The sequence below is a fragment of the Tachyglossus aculeatus genome, chromosome 10, assembly GCF_015852505.1.
Source record: "Tachyglossus aculeatus isolate mTacAcu1 chromosome 10, mTacAcu1.pri, whole genome shotgun sequence".
In the NCBI taxonomy this organism is placed as follows: Eukaryota; Metazoa; Chordata; class Mammalia; order Monotremata; family Tachyglossidae; genus Tachyglossus; species Tachyglossus aculeatus.
Window position 1 is genome coordinate 7117005 of NC_052075.1, and position 15019 is coordinate 7132023.

The window sequence follows — 15019 nt, forward strand, 5'->3', positions numbered from 1 at the left end:
TCCAACGTGCTACCTGGTGACCTTCTCAATAGTTGGTTTCCAAGGAGTGGCAGTTTGAGATATAGCCCTTGCATCAAGAGTGTTTCAGAAAGACAACAAACTTCATTGTTTGCCTTATAGCCTTAGAATGTCTCATCATTATAGAGACATAACTGTTCACAATACAGTCTGCCATTGTTTTTTTTCTCACGGCTGAGTGACTGGCAGACACTGGGGAGAGAGCATTATTCTCCGCAACTTGTAACTTAACTGCTCCTCTTGTCATCCTGCATAATTGCTGTCACCCAGGTAAAACTAGATTGTTTCTTCCAGGGTAAATTCTCCCACACTCAACCCTGAGACCCTCAGGCGATACAGACGGTGGGGTTCCTCATCAAGTGAGTTCACTGAAGAAAATAACTCCTGGTAGGGGAAATGCTTTGAAATAAACAGTCTGTGAAGCAGAAAACGATATACAGAACTCTTAATAGAGTCTCTTATTGCAAAATGTAGCCACTGGAAAACTTGTAGCCAGAGTTTGCAGAGAAAAAGACCAGAAATGAAGCACCCAGAGAGTTTCAGAACTTCTTCATTAGGAGTAGATGATTTGGTTTTTAACAGTATTTCAGCTCCCTGTGGCTATTAATAAATACAGTTGAGCTGCTCTGTAGAGTGTCAAAAATAAGTGGGAAATTGCTTATTATTTGGGAGGTGAATGCTACGTGGACTCTAAGCTCAAATACACATTCTCAGGGAAGGCTATCTATGAATTTCCCAAGTCACTTAGTCCAAGGGTTGGTTTAGCTATGGACTGGACCTATAACCATTCACAAATAACCTCGCACTAGTAGAGATTTGCATATCTTTCTCTCACTAATTTCCCTCAGGAACCCAAGGTGAGGTTATCTGCTCATAGAGAAGCCATTAGCTGCCAAAGCAGTTGACCGATTGCTCCCAAAGAATTGTAAGTAGTCAAATGGCCATCAGCTTATGCTTATGGGGAAGCATATGACTCAGAATTTGGAGACTTAAATTCTAATCCCAGCTCCACCAGTTGTCTGCTGTGTGACATTGTACAAGTCACTTAATTTCTCTGTCCTTCACTTTCCTTATTGTAAAATGGGGAAGAAATATCTGTTCTCCCCCTATCTTAGAATGTGAGTCCCATGTGGGACAGGGACTCTATCTGATCTGATTGCATTATATCTACTCCAGTGCTTAGAAAATACCTCAATTGTGATTTTTATTCCAATAGAATGACCATGCTGAAGTAGTAAATCTTTCAAAAATTCAGAATTCGGGCTGACCCAAGGCCAAGATTGACAAACTGGAGCCAGATCAAGTTGAATCCCCAAAATACCATCCTTGAAGGCTTCAGTGACACCTTCTCTCTCCCTTCCACTTTTAAATTCCCCATCCCAATTCCCTTCTACTTGTTCACAGCCCACAAAGCTAAAGGTACTGATCTGCTGCTGCAGAAACAAAAGCAATGTGAATTATTTTAGACGTGAACAAGCATAACCACTAATAGGCTCCTTTTACCAATTGTTTTCTGGTTGTATCTTAGGCAGTAAATGAATAGTATTACTGATATTTCCTGAGCATCTACTGGGTGAAAGACAAGGTACTAAGTGCTTTGGAGGTACAGTCAACCTTTTCGGGCACTAAGGGTTAGGAACAAACCCTTAGTAAGGGACACTTTTTGGGAGTTCGATAAATACTACCCTGATTACTACTAGGACACTGATGCTGATTTAGTTCTCTTCCCTGGAGGTCAGCTCTGAAGTTAGTCAGAGTTCAGGTGAAGGAATGTAGCCCTTAGAGAAGCAGCGTGACTCCTTGGAAAGAGCACGGGCTTTGGAGTCAGAGGTCATGGGTTCAATTCCCGGCTCCACCACTTGTCAGCTGTGTGTCTTTGGGCATGTCACTTAACTTCTCTGTGCCTCAGTTACCTCATTTGTAAAATGGGGATTAAGACTGTGAGCCCCCTGTGGGACAACCTCATCACCTTGTAACCTTCCCAGTGTTTAGAACAGTGCTTTGCACATAGTAAGCATTTAATAAATGCCATTATTATTATTAATTATTATTATTATTATTATTATTATTATTATTACCTTAATCTTAAGAAAAAGGTAGAGTGATTTTTTTCTGAGCCCACTGTTGGGTAGGGACTGTCTCTATATGTTGCCAATTTGTACTTCCCAAGCGCTTAGTACAGTGCTCTGCACATAGTTAACGCTCAATAAATACGATTGATGATGATGATTCTGTTGTCATACAACCAACCCATGGTATTTTCATAGGCCGGCACGACTGGAGACCTATTTTCAACTGGTGGAAACATAAAATATTTATATTCATTATTAAAATAAACATTTGACTAGTGGCTATATTGTTAACATTTTTCTCCCAAAGAAAACATTTTTCTCCTACTGCTGTGGAATTAGTGGTTGTATTTTTTTTCATCATATAGAGACTTGTGGAGGAAACATTTAAAACTCCCACAGAACATTTTAGCATAAAATTGATCGTAAATTCAGTGTTATCTTATCTGGTATTAGGACTGTGTTTTCTTTAGGTTCCATAGAGTACCTAGCACTCTGTCAAGGTCTGTAAATGCTCATCATATTAAAAGGTAAAATTGACATGAAATAGTGCTCAAAATGAAATAGTAAAGAAACTCACTTTTTTCCCCTCCTTCCAAAATTGTTTTTAAAAAGAGACTGGGCAAATTGCAGACTGTGCACCTGTGGTCTACAATCATTTCATTGGTGATCTATGATGATGAGGACTGAGAACATGAATGCAAGTTGGCGACGGGGCAGTCGGGTGGGTAGCCAAACAGAGCCCCAGGTTCATCCCTGCGATAAGCTTGAGTTGGTGGAGGAACATAATTTCCCCTTAGTTGCATCTTTAGGTGAAGCAAGTGGTTAGTACAGTGCTAAGCACTTAGTACAGTGCTCTGCACACAGTAAGTGCTCAATAAATACGACTGAATGAATGAAAAGAAAGGAGGCCCTAAAAAATTAGCTTCTGGGATCATCCCCTCATAGCAGTGTAAGCTCCCTATGGGCAGGGAACTCATTCATTCATTCATCTCAGGAGAGGATACAACAGAGAGATAATAATAATAATAATAACGATGGCATTTGTTAAGTGCTTATTATGTGCGAAACACTGTTCTAAGCACTGGGGGGGATACAAGGTGATCAGGTTGTCCCACGTGGGGCTCACAGTCTTAATCCCCATTTTACAGATGAGGGAACTGAGACTCAGAGAAATCAAGTGATTAGAACCCATGACCATGGATAGTGGTGTCCATCATCCATTCCCCATCAAACTATAACCTCCATTCATTCATTCACTCATTCATTCATTCATTCAATCATATTTATTGAGCACTTACTGTGTGCAGAGCCCTGTACTAAGTCCTTGGGCGAGTACAGTAAAATAATAAACAGACACATTCCCTGCCCACAATGACCTTCCAGTCTAGAGGGAATTTACAGTGTGTTGTCCATTCCCAAACACTTAGTGCAGTGTTTTGCATCCTGTGGCTGCTCAAAAAATACTATGAATTAATCAGTGGTATTTATGGAACACTTACTGTGTGCAGATCATAGTACCGAATACTTGGGAGAGTACAATACAGCAGAGTAGGTAGAAACGCTCCTTACCGTCAATAGCTTACAGTCTAATGGGGGAGACAAACATTAATATAAATAAATTGGTTACAGTTAAGTCCATAAATTCTGTGGGGCTGAGGGTGTGGTGACTATCAAATGTCCAAAGGATGCAGATCTGCATGGGGCAGTCCCTCCTATCATTAGCTTCACAGATAATGACTGCATCGAGTGCTTAGTACAGTGCTCTGCACACAGTAAGCGCTCAATAAATACTATTGAATGAATGAATGAATCAATGGGTGCCAACTTGTACTTCCCAAGCGCTTAGTACAGTTCTCTGCACACAGTAAGCGCTCAATAAATACGATTGATGATGATGATCCAACTGCATAGGTGACACAGATCGGAGAGGGGAGTAAGGGAAAAGAAGACTTAATCGGGGCTTAGTCAGGGAAGGCCTCTCGGGAAGATATGACCTTAATAAAAATCACACTAATTAATTTTTTGAAATAATTAATTAAAATGTTATTTCTCCTAGTACTACCCTTGGGCTGTGAACACAACACCCTATCTTTTCTCAAAGACCTTATGTTTCTTTATGTGTCTTTCTGCAAATGGCATTTCAAAAAACTCTCTCTCTCTCTGATATTTCAATCTACTTTTAGCATCTGCACCAGAGAGCACTAGGGAATGGAGAAAGATACGAAACGAGTACATCAACGCAACGTGGGAGTCTGGGAGCTGCTTCAGTAACTGTTAGGTGGGAAGGAAATTGAAATCAAAGGCTAATAGTGCCCCATTAAGAGAGGAATAAATAATGACTGAGGCTAGTTAATGTGGGACTTTGGATTATCAGTGGATTTTTCTTTTCAGTTCTGTTTGCTTCCTTAGCACAGACAACTGGTAGTCAGTTTTCAGATTTGTAATGGCCCTCTTTTTTCACCTTTCGGCCTTTTAATTATTTTTCATTTTCTTCTTTAATTAAGTTTATTTTTCAGGTTCAAATATTTTGTCTTTTTAATGGGCATCCCTACAAAAACAGATTCTGATTTTCGTGAGCCCAAATTATATATCGGTGGAAATTACTGTTTCGCTGACTTCTTCCTAGAAAACTCCCTGATAAGTTGATGTAAGATGTGCCAAGTCTGGATGTAATGCAACTACAATTCTTTTAATGTACCAGGCAGTGTGCCTTGGGGTTCTGAAAGGAAAATTTACTACAGCTAGATTCCTCCAGCAGTGAAGACCCTGAGAGATACATCATTGAGGAAGAGGAATACTTAACTTGGACTATCAGTTGATGGTGACTTCTGGACATTGTTTCCATGGTCCCGATCATGCAATATAAGGGTAAGATGCTTCACAACTTCACGACAGGCCCAGAGAAGGACTAATCATATATAACAAACAATTATTTATCTGTCAAAACTTTTTAACTGTAAGCCAGCATTACAATTTCCTGCTGAGCTAGAAACTGTCTGTCCATCTGATTTTTAGGGAGTGAGATCTACAAATATCCCACCAAGGACAAACAGAGCAGTTGTCTCTAAAGCACAGAGGGAAAAAAAAACAAAGTGTAAAACTTTTTTGAATCTCCCAAATCTGTTGCCATCTTTTATCAGTACCCACCTTGCCGTCCTGTTTCTGACCGCACTGTTTATCATGAAGTTTATGTTGCTAGTTGGCATCACCCTACGTAAAATTTTCAATTATATCTGGAGTGACTGTTCACCAGAGATTTGGAGCGTGCTAAATCGCATCAATCCCAACCTGCCCATTTCATTCTTTTCACCTGTGAGGTCTTTTAAATTGCTGAACTCTGGCTTTTGATTGTATCAGTTGGATGCAACCCAGAGGCTATTCCCTGTCATAATTCTTTCCAACGGCTCTTATCTGGCCTCACCATTCAAACAGGCTACTCAAACCGGTGGGATGCAATAGAATTTGCTTTGGAGAAAGGAAAGGACGGCACTGACCTTTTATTTAGGATTGAAATTGTCTCTGGAAAAGAAGACAATTGAGCTGGGGAGGGGGAAGTGGGAGGCTGAATTGAAAATAAGCGGCTGAAAATTGGGAGAATTTGTAGAGTTCATTATGTCTTTCCTTTTCAACCTAGCCACTATAAAAAAGGACTTTGCCTGTAGAAAAATCAGCAAGCACATTCTTTAAACTTCTTTATTTTAAATGTCTCTGTGTTAGTGGTAAATAAAATAAAAATAAAATGGTTAATAGAATGGTTAACAAAATAAAAATAAAATGGTTAACAAAATAGTCGAGAAGCAGCATGGCCTAGTGGCTAGAGCATGAGCCTAGGAGTCAGAAAAACCTGGGTTCTAATCCCACCACTGCCAATTTTTTTTAAAGTATTTGTTTAATGCTTATTATGTGCCAGGTACTGCAGAAAAGTGCTGCCATTTGTCAGCTGTGTGACCTTGGACAAGTCACTTAACTTCTCTGTGCCTCTGTTACTTCATCTGTAAAATGGGGATTAAGGCTATGAGCCTTATGAGGGACAGGGACTGTGTCCAACCTGATCCAGCGCTTAGAACAGTGCTCAGTGCTTAGAACGGTGCTTGGCACATAGTAAGCGCTTAACAAATGCCATCATCATCATTATCATTATTATTATTATTAGCTTGTATCTACTCTAGCTCTTAGTACAGTGCTTGTGCTAAAGAAAATACTTGAGCTAATAAAAATGGTTCTTGTGAGGTTGAGAACTTGCCCAGCATTTTAAGGATGAGAAAGAAGATTTGCATCATCTTTCCATTGGTGCCTCTGTATTTGAAATACCTGTGGCTTCTGATTTTTTTAGGGAGAAGCCTGAGAGCAGGGAGGAATCACCTTGTATTATGGTTCTTCTCTCAATTTGGGATTCCCTCCGTTCCTGCATCAGGCAGACCACAGCTCTCCCCACATTCCTAGCTCTCCTAAATTTCCACATCTTCCAATTTATACATTAACTTACAACCTCTTTAGCACCCATGTATAAAGGAGTACACAATTATCTATTGCGACGTCTCAGGGATGTGAACAGCTTTATGTTTGTTTCTCCCATTTGAGTGCAAGCCTCCTGTTGGCAGGGAGCATGCCATTTCTTTTTTCTGTACTCCCCAAACATCCAGTACAGTGCACTGTAAAAAGTGGGTGCTCAATAAATGCTACTACCATCAGTCAATCAACCGTGTTGATGGAGCACTTGTGTGCAAAATGCCGTACTAATTGCTTGAGAAAGTACAATAAAGCAAACGCCCTCTCTGCCCTGAATGATCTTGCAATCTTGTGGGATTGACAAACTATCAGTGGTATTTATTGATTGCTTACTGTGTGCCCAGCACTACATTAAATGCTTGGAGGAGCGTAATACAACAGTGTTGGTAGACGCAGTATCTGCCCACAGAAAACTTACAGTCTAGAGGAGGAGACTGAGATTAAAATCAATCAGTTGATTAATCAATGGTATTTCCTGAGCATAAATTATAAGTAACTAGTGGGAGTTTTCAATTTAGTACTACTACTGCTATGTACTACTACGTGCTATGTATTACTACTAAAAAGTCTTATTCATTAATTCATATTTTTTATTTGATCATATTTACTGAGCACTTACTGTGTGCAGAGCACTGTACTAAGTGCTTGGAAAGTAAAATTCAGCAAAAAATAGAGACAATCCCTGCCCGCAATGGGCCCACAGTCTAGGAGGGAGAAGACAGGCATCCAAAACAAGTAAACAGGCGTCAGTAGCATCAATATAAATAAACAGAATTATAGGTATATACACATCATTAGTATAAATAAATAGAATTATAAATATGTACATATATACACAAGGGTTGTGGGGAGGGGGTAGAGCAAAGGGAACGAGTCAGGTGATGGAGAGGGGAGGGGGAGTAGAGGGAAAGGGGGCTTAATCTGGGAAGACCTCCTGGAGCAGGTGAGCCTCACTAGGGCTTTAAAGGGGGAAAGTGTGATTGTTTGGCAGATTTGAGGAGAGAGGGCATTCCCGGCTACTGGTAGGACTTGGGCCAGGGGTCAATGGCGGGACAGGTGAGAACAAGGCACAGTGAGAAGGTCCTACCATTACTATGACTATTACTACTGCTACTACTATTAATGGGGTCCCTGGAAGAGCCCGCAGATTCATCACCATCAAAATTATATGGAAAATCCATTCATGAGCCACAGCACTGCATTCTATTCTGTCATTCCAAAACCCTTCATTCTGATCGATTTGAGTTTGATAACACCGTGGCTACTTTCCCCTGTTCCTAATTTCTGCGACGATATGATATCAAAGAACAAGAAAAAGGAACAAAAACCTGAAGATTAGCTTGGGAAATTGGGCAAAACTCAACCCATTCTCTGCAGTGAATATTTTTCTTTCCGTGCTGGGATATTGGGCGGAGGAGAAAAGTTAAAAATAAAACAAACGTTCTTTTTATGGTCTGCTGATTTTATCAAGCCAAGAAAAGTTTATGTTTCAGGATTTTTCAAAGATGCCAGCTTATCTAAAACACTGTGCACTAGTCAGAGGGAAAAGTTGACGAACAATGGCTCTGTAGCTGAGCCCATTATTCCCTCCTGCAGATAGAGGGGATCTTTTTATCTGTAAACCACTGACTTAATCCTTAGCAATCAACTCTAAATCAGTTCAGAAGAGATCCACCAGGGCTCAAAATTGCTACAAGAGATGCTTAGAACAATCTTGTTAATTCGATATTGATTTTGTCATCATTTTAACTGAGGCACCTAAGAAGTATGTTATTATTAAGTGTTTTTTCTCTGTTAAGCACTGAGAAGATCTAAGGTTAGCAGAGTGGATACAGTCCTTGTCACAGTAGAGACTCACCCACCCCCTATTTTCTCCCCATTTGACAGATGAGGAAATTAAGGTCCAGAACATTTAAGTGGTTTTCTTAAGAGCCCAGAGAAGGCAAGTGGTAGAGCTGTGACTAGAACCTGGGTCTTATATCTCCCAGGCTCATACTCTTTCCACTCGGCTTTACCATTCCCACACATCATTTTATGGGTTTGTCTATTTAAATGTTACCACTTTTTAAACCTAAAATGGAGCAATTGAAGGAGAATGCTAAAATTCTAGACTGTAAGCCCATTGTTGGGTAGGGACCGTCTCTATATGTTGCCTATTTGTACTTTCCAAGCACTTAGTACAGTGCTCTGCACACAGTAAGCGATCAATGAATGCGATTGAATAAACGAATGAATGAATCTGGAGTGAATCTTTAGAAATATATGGAATTCTTAGCCCCAAACCTGTCAATATTAATAATATATCGATAATAATATCAATAATAACATCAATAATGATAATGATAATGATGACAGTATTTACTAAGCAGTTAATATGTGCCAAGCCCTGATGTAGATACAAGATAACCCTATTTTATCCCCATTTTACCAATGAGGAAACTGAGGAGTAGAGAAGTTAAGTAATAATAATTATAATAATAATTATGGCATCCGTTGAGTGCTTACTATGTGCAAAGCACTGTTCTAAGCACTCAGGAGATACAAGGTGATCAGGTTGTCCCACGTGGGGCTCATAGTCTTAATCCCCATTTTACAGATGAGGTAACTGAGGCCCAGAGAAGTTAAGTGACTTGCCCAAAGTCACATAGCTGACAAGTGGCAGAGCCGGGATTTGAACCGACGACCTCTGACTCCCAAGCCTGTGCTCTTTCCACTGAGGCACGCTGTTTCTCTTAACTTGTTCAATGTCACCAGCAGGAAAATGGCAGAATCAATCAATCAATCAATCAATCGTATTTACTGAGCGCTTACTGTGTGCAGAGCACTGTACTAAGTGCTTGGGAAGTACAAGTTGGCAACATATAGAGATGGTCCCTACCCAACAGTGGGCTCACAGTCTAGAAGGGGGAGACAGAGAACAAAACAAAACATATTAACAAAATAAAATAAATAGAATAGATATGTACAAGTAAAATAGAGTAATAAATACATACAAACATGTATACATATATACAGGTGCTGTGGGGAAGGGAAGGAGGTAAGGCAGTGGGGATGGAGACGGGGATGAGGGGGAGAGGAAGGAGGGGGCTCAGTCTGGGAAGGCCTCCTGGAGGAGGTGAGCTCTCAGGAGGGCATTGAAGGGACAGAACTGCGACTAGCATCCATATTCCCAGGTCCATGCTTTTACAACCAGAGCATCATCCTGGGAGTCAGAGGATCTGGGCTCTAATCCTGGCTCCATCATTTGTCTGCTGTGTGATATTGGGCAAGTTACTTAACTTCTCTGTGCTTCAGTTCCCTCATCTGAAAAATGGGGACTCAATGCTCATTCTCCCTTCTACTCAGACTGTGAGTCCCACGTGGGGACCTGATTATCTTGCATCAACTCCAGCTCTTAGTACAGTGCTCAACATGTAGTAAGCACTTACCAAATACCAGAATTATTATTATTATTAGACCATGTTGCCTCTTAAGCAGCATCTTCATTCATTTCTACTAATATCCCACCTACTGATGTGGTGGCAGGCTGGGTCTGGAGTTGATCTACGACACGAATTATTTCCAGTGTTGGGAGAGATGTCTGAGCCTTCCCTAATATTCACAGATGCATCTGGCTGCCCAGAGGGTCTTATTAGCTTGATTTGTCAACCACAGAATCAAGGAGGGACAAAAGTCAAAACTCATCCAGGATAATGGCTGAGGTAGGACTCCAGCACATTGATTGGAAATCTCATTGTTGAAGCAGAACAGGCTTTCCCCAAACATTGACACAAGTTTAGTCCCCTCTTAGGCCTTCTAAGCATCTCAGCCTCTGTTTGACATAGAGATCTTTATCCTTCTGTTACTCAGAGACTCCAAATATGCCTTTAGCCCTCCCTCATATAAGTGTTCCCTGATTAAACGGAGGAAAGGCATACAGGCATACATAACCAGCAAATTGAACTTCCTAGCTTCTGAAAATAAATAAATGAATCATAATAATCTATGCCTCTCTAAACTACTACTTGTATGCTATGAAATGGGACCAGGGTCTTCCTGGCTTTTTGCTGTATAAAATGTTTTAAATAATAATAATAATAATAATGGCATTTATTAAGTGCTTACTATGTGTAAAGTACTGTTCTAAGCACTGGGGAGGTTACAAGGTGATCAGGTTGTCCCACAGGGGGCTCATAGTCTTCATCCCCATTTTACAGATGAGGTAACTGAGGCACAAAGAAGTTGAGTGACTTGCCCAAAGTCACACAGGTGACAATTGGCGGAGCCGGCATTTGAACCCATGACCTCTGTCTCCAAAGCCCGTGCTCTTTTCACTAAGCCACACTGCTTCTCTAGACAGTATCATTCACAATTATCCTCTTTTAAGGCTACTGACTCTCTCAAGCAGAATGCTCAACACACAGTAGGCACTCAATTGAACATAGATTGATCATTATTTCCTTTAATCTATGCATTTACCTTCTATGCAAGATTTGGAGATTTAGGATTACAAAAATATGGGCCAAATTCGCATTTTCTGGCTTCACTGGGAAAGCTCTTCATAGACATCTCAAGAGCATTGCAAATAATCATTATATCTTTTGGAGTAATCTTTTCCTGGAATAAATCAGAATTTTCTTAAAATTAAAATGCTGGAGAAAGAGAGATAAAAAATGGTGAGGGAAATAAGTTACATTTTAGACTATTTAAGGGCATGCTGCTAAAACTTTGTGTTCATTTTGGAACCAGAAATAGAAGGGGGAAAGGGAATGCGAGTGGGAAGATATCAAATTTTTTGTGACTTCAGTGAGATTATACATGTCACACTGATTCTTGACACACTAAATGAAGGTGTACCTGGCTGCTTGTCACTCAGGCTGTTTGATACCTTGTATATACGTAGGATGCTTTAAAACACTTTTCCGCAGCCCTTAACCATCAGTTACCATAATTTATCCTCACAACAGTTCTGTAAAGAAAAGGGGGCAACGATTATTATGCTTATTTAACACCATGAGGAAACTGAGTTCCACAGAAGTTAAAAGCTTGGCCCAAGGTCACATGATCAATCAGTCGGTGGGAATTTATTGAACACTTACTTTGTGCAGAGCACTGAACCAAGTGATTGGGAGAGACTCCATCCCGGCCTTTAAGGAGTTTACGGTGTAATGGAAGAGACGGACATTAGCAGAAGTTACAGGTAAGGGAAGCAACCGGATAGAGGGATGTGTACCTAAGTGTTATGTGGAAGGGAGTACGTAAGGGCTTAGAAGAGGGATGTTAAGTGCCTGAGAGAGGCAGTAGGGAGGGAAAAGTGGTGGAGCAGAGGTTGGGGAAAAAGTTGGGCCGATTACTGAGATTGCTGGACTCCTAGCCCATGATCCCTCTTTGAGAGCATTTTAGCTTGCTGTTCCAAATGAAGAGCTCAGGACAAAACGGCTAGAAGGGATTTTTCTAAACAGCTGACCACGGTCAAAAGATAGAAGGGGAAAGAAAGTTTAAGACTGTTAGGTAAAGGGAAGGGAAAGCTAAACCTTCACAAAAAAATAAAATCATAACCGAGAGGGAGATAACCAACATGCTTCCCTAGTGTGTGAAACTGGAGTAAGTCACTTCAATTCTCCGTACCTCGGTTTTCTCATCTGCAAAATGAGGATTCCTCTTCTCTCTCCCACTATTACTGGGAGCATCGTATAGAACAGGGACTGTGTCTGACCTATCTTGTATCTACTCTAGAGCTTAGTAGAGTGCTTGGCACAGAGTAAACACTCAAGAAGTGCAATAATAATACCAAGAATACTAAGAATAATAATAAGAATAGTAATTATTCTTATTATTGTAAGCATGCTTAGCTTAGAAGAGGGCAGGTCAAAATGACAGGGCGAAGGTTACATCTCAAAAGTCTCTTATCTGGCTGGTAGAAGGAGTCAGTTAAATAAAGAGCATCCAGGCCAGAGCTGGAAATTGGAGTTAAGGGAAGCTAGTCCAATTCCCAGTTCAGGTAGTTAGCTTTCTTTGCCAATGAAGACATTTATCGAAGAAAGGCTAACAGATAAGGGAGTGTGTTGAAAATTCAGGAAAGCCAGAGTAGGATCTGGAGAGAAGCAAATGACAGATGGTTTGAGGTTTAAAGGCGGTTGAGTAGAAAAAGAACCCCGGGTGTGGAAAACAATGTGTTCTTTCAAGACATTTATGCCTTCAGCCCAGAATCGAATATCCTTATGCAAATGACTGTGGACGAAGTCCATATTCTCTGTTATCTGATTTCTTTCTTTGAAAGGGCAACTTTTTTTTCCTCTTTGTTCAAAACTACATTTGTTTTCTTTCAACAGGTTTTTTTAATCCATATTTTCCAGAAGCAGGTATGTGTTTGGGTAATATTTCAATGAATGAGCCTTGAGATATCCTCAAAGGAAAAAAAATGTTTTGATAATAATAATGATGGTGTTTGTTAAGCACTTACTACGTGCCAAGCACTGTTCATTAATTCATTCAATCAATCATATTTATTGAGCACTTACTGTATGCAGAGCACTGTATTAAGAGCTTGGAAAGTGCAATTCATCAACAGAGACAGTCCCTACACAACAACAGGGTGTTCTAAGTTCTGGGTTTGGGATAAGGACTTGAGAAGTCATTTCAAAATTCCCTTAGTGTAATTAGGGTTTTCTTTCTTCAATTCAAAAATATTTATTGAGCATCTACTGTGAGCAGAGCCATGTGTCTAACTACTTAGGAGTATTTAATTAAACTAAAAATACCCAGATTTTGCCCTAGAGAATATTACCCTCTAGTTAGGCATGGAGGTAGAAGGAAAAATATAGATGTAAAGAAAAATGAAAAAAAAATTCTATGCTGAATACCATTAAATGAACAGTAAACAGGCCCAGATCATTACTAAGTAGATAATATTTTTCTATTAAATTCATTCATTCATTCATTCAATCGTATTGATTGAGTGCTTACTGTGTGCAGAGCACCATACTAAGCGCTTGGGAAGTACAAGTTGGAAACATATAGAGACAGTCCCTACCCAACAGTGGGCTCACAGTCTAGAAGGGGGAGACAGAGAACAAAACAAAACATATTAACAAAATAAAATAAATAGAATAAATATGTACAAATAAAATAGAGTAATAATAAATAGAGTAATAGAGTAATAAATTAAATACATAGTCATTCTGTTTTCCAATATTGTTCATTTAAAAAAACCCATAGAGAGTTTTAGAGTTTGGGGGCTATTAAGCATTGGAGCAAGTGACCAAGAAATTAATCAAGGAGGAAATCAAAGAAATGGATGCAGATAGTGAAAAAAGGTGACATGAAGTAGAAAATGACTGAAGTAGAAAATGACTGAAGTAGAAAATGATTGCACAGCCTCTCAATCTATCGGTCAGTCAATGGCATTCATGGAGTGCTTACTGTGGCATTAGAGTCCTATCTCCCTTTCCACTATTTTTGCTCAGATCTTACTTGCCTGGACCAAAGACTTCCATGAGTAGGAAGAGAGGCAGGAAGTTCTTTGGCCAAAGTGACTCTTCCATAGTTTGAAGACCAAGAAGCAGGGTATCATTAGCAAGATGGGCTAGCACAATAATTAGAAAATAGTAAGTGATGAAGAAACAAGCCACTCAGAGTTCAGGCTTAAGCTTGATGAATAGCTGGAGTAGGAAGAGCCCAGACAGTGGGAATTCCTAGGGTTCTTGGGCATCAGTTCAATTTCAGTGTTAACAGGACAATTCCAGGGCAGACTGTGACAATGTAAAGGGAGATTCAATCAGTCAATTGATGCTATTTATTAAGTGCTTACAGTGTGCAGAGCACTGTACTAAGCACTTGGGAGAGTGCAGTACAACAGAGTTAGCATACAGACATTCCCTGACCACAAGGAGGTTACAGTCTAGAGAAGATTCTTTGGATTCTGGATTTAACCAAGATAACGTCACCCAAACCCAGCTGTTTTGTTTCCTGCCTCAAAGGCAGGTTTTACATTAGCTACCCACAGATGTAGTTTGGGAGACAGAAATGGGAAGCCAGATTCAAGATAGGTTTCGCCAAACTCAATTTTCCTATTGTTTCTCAAGTTTAAAAATAAAAGAAACACATAATGATTGATTGGTACTGAGTGTAAGATATGGTGGGGTAGATTTATTAGACTATTTCAATTATTAAGCTAATTCATTGTAGAAAATTGTCATCAGCAAAACTAGCAAAATTTTACAGAGCTCATTTAATTTCTTTAAATCTGTTGGACTCTTTCAAAACTTTGCAGTTCTATATGAATGATGATGTCAATTCTCTTTATCCTCTTGGGTTTTCAATTACATTCAGGTCACCTGTGCTTTTATGATGATGCTCCTTCTCTGAACAATTATTATATTTAACAAGTATTTACTGGGTGCCAAAAACCAGGATAGTTACAAGGCAAGACCAGATAAAGT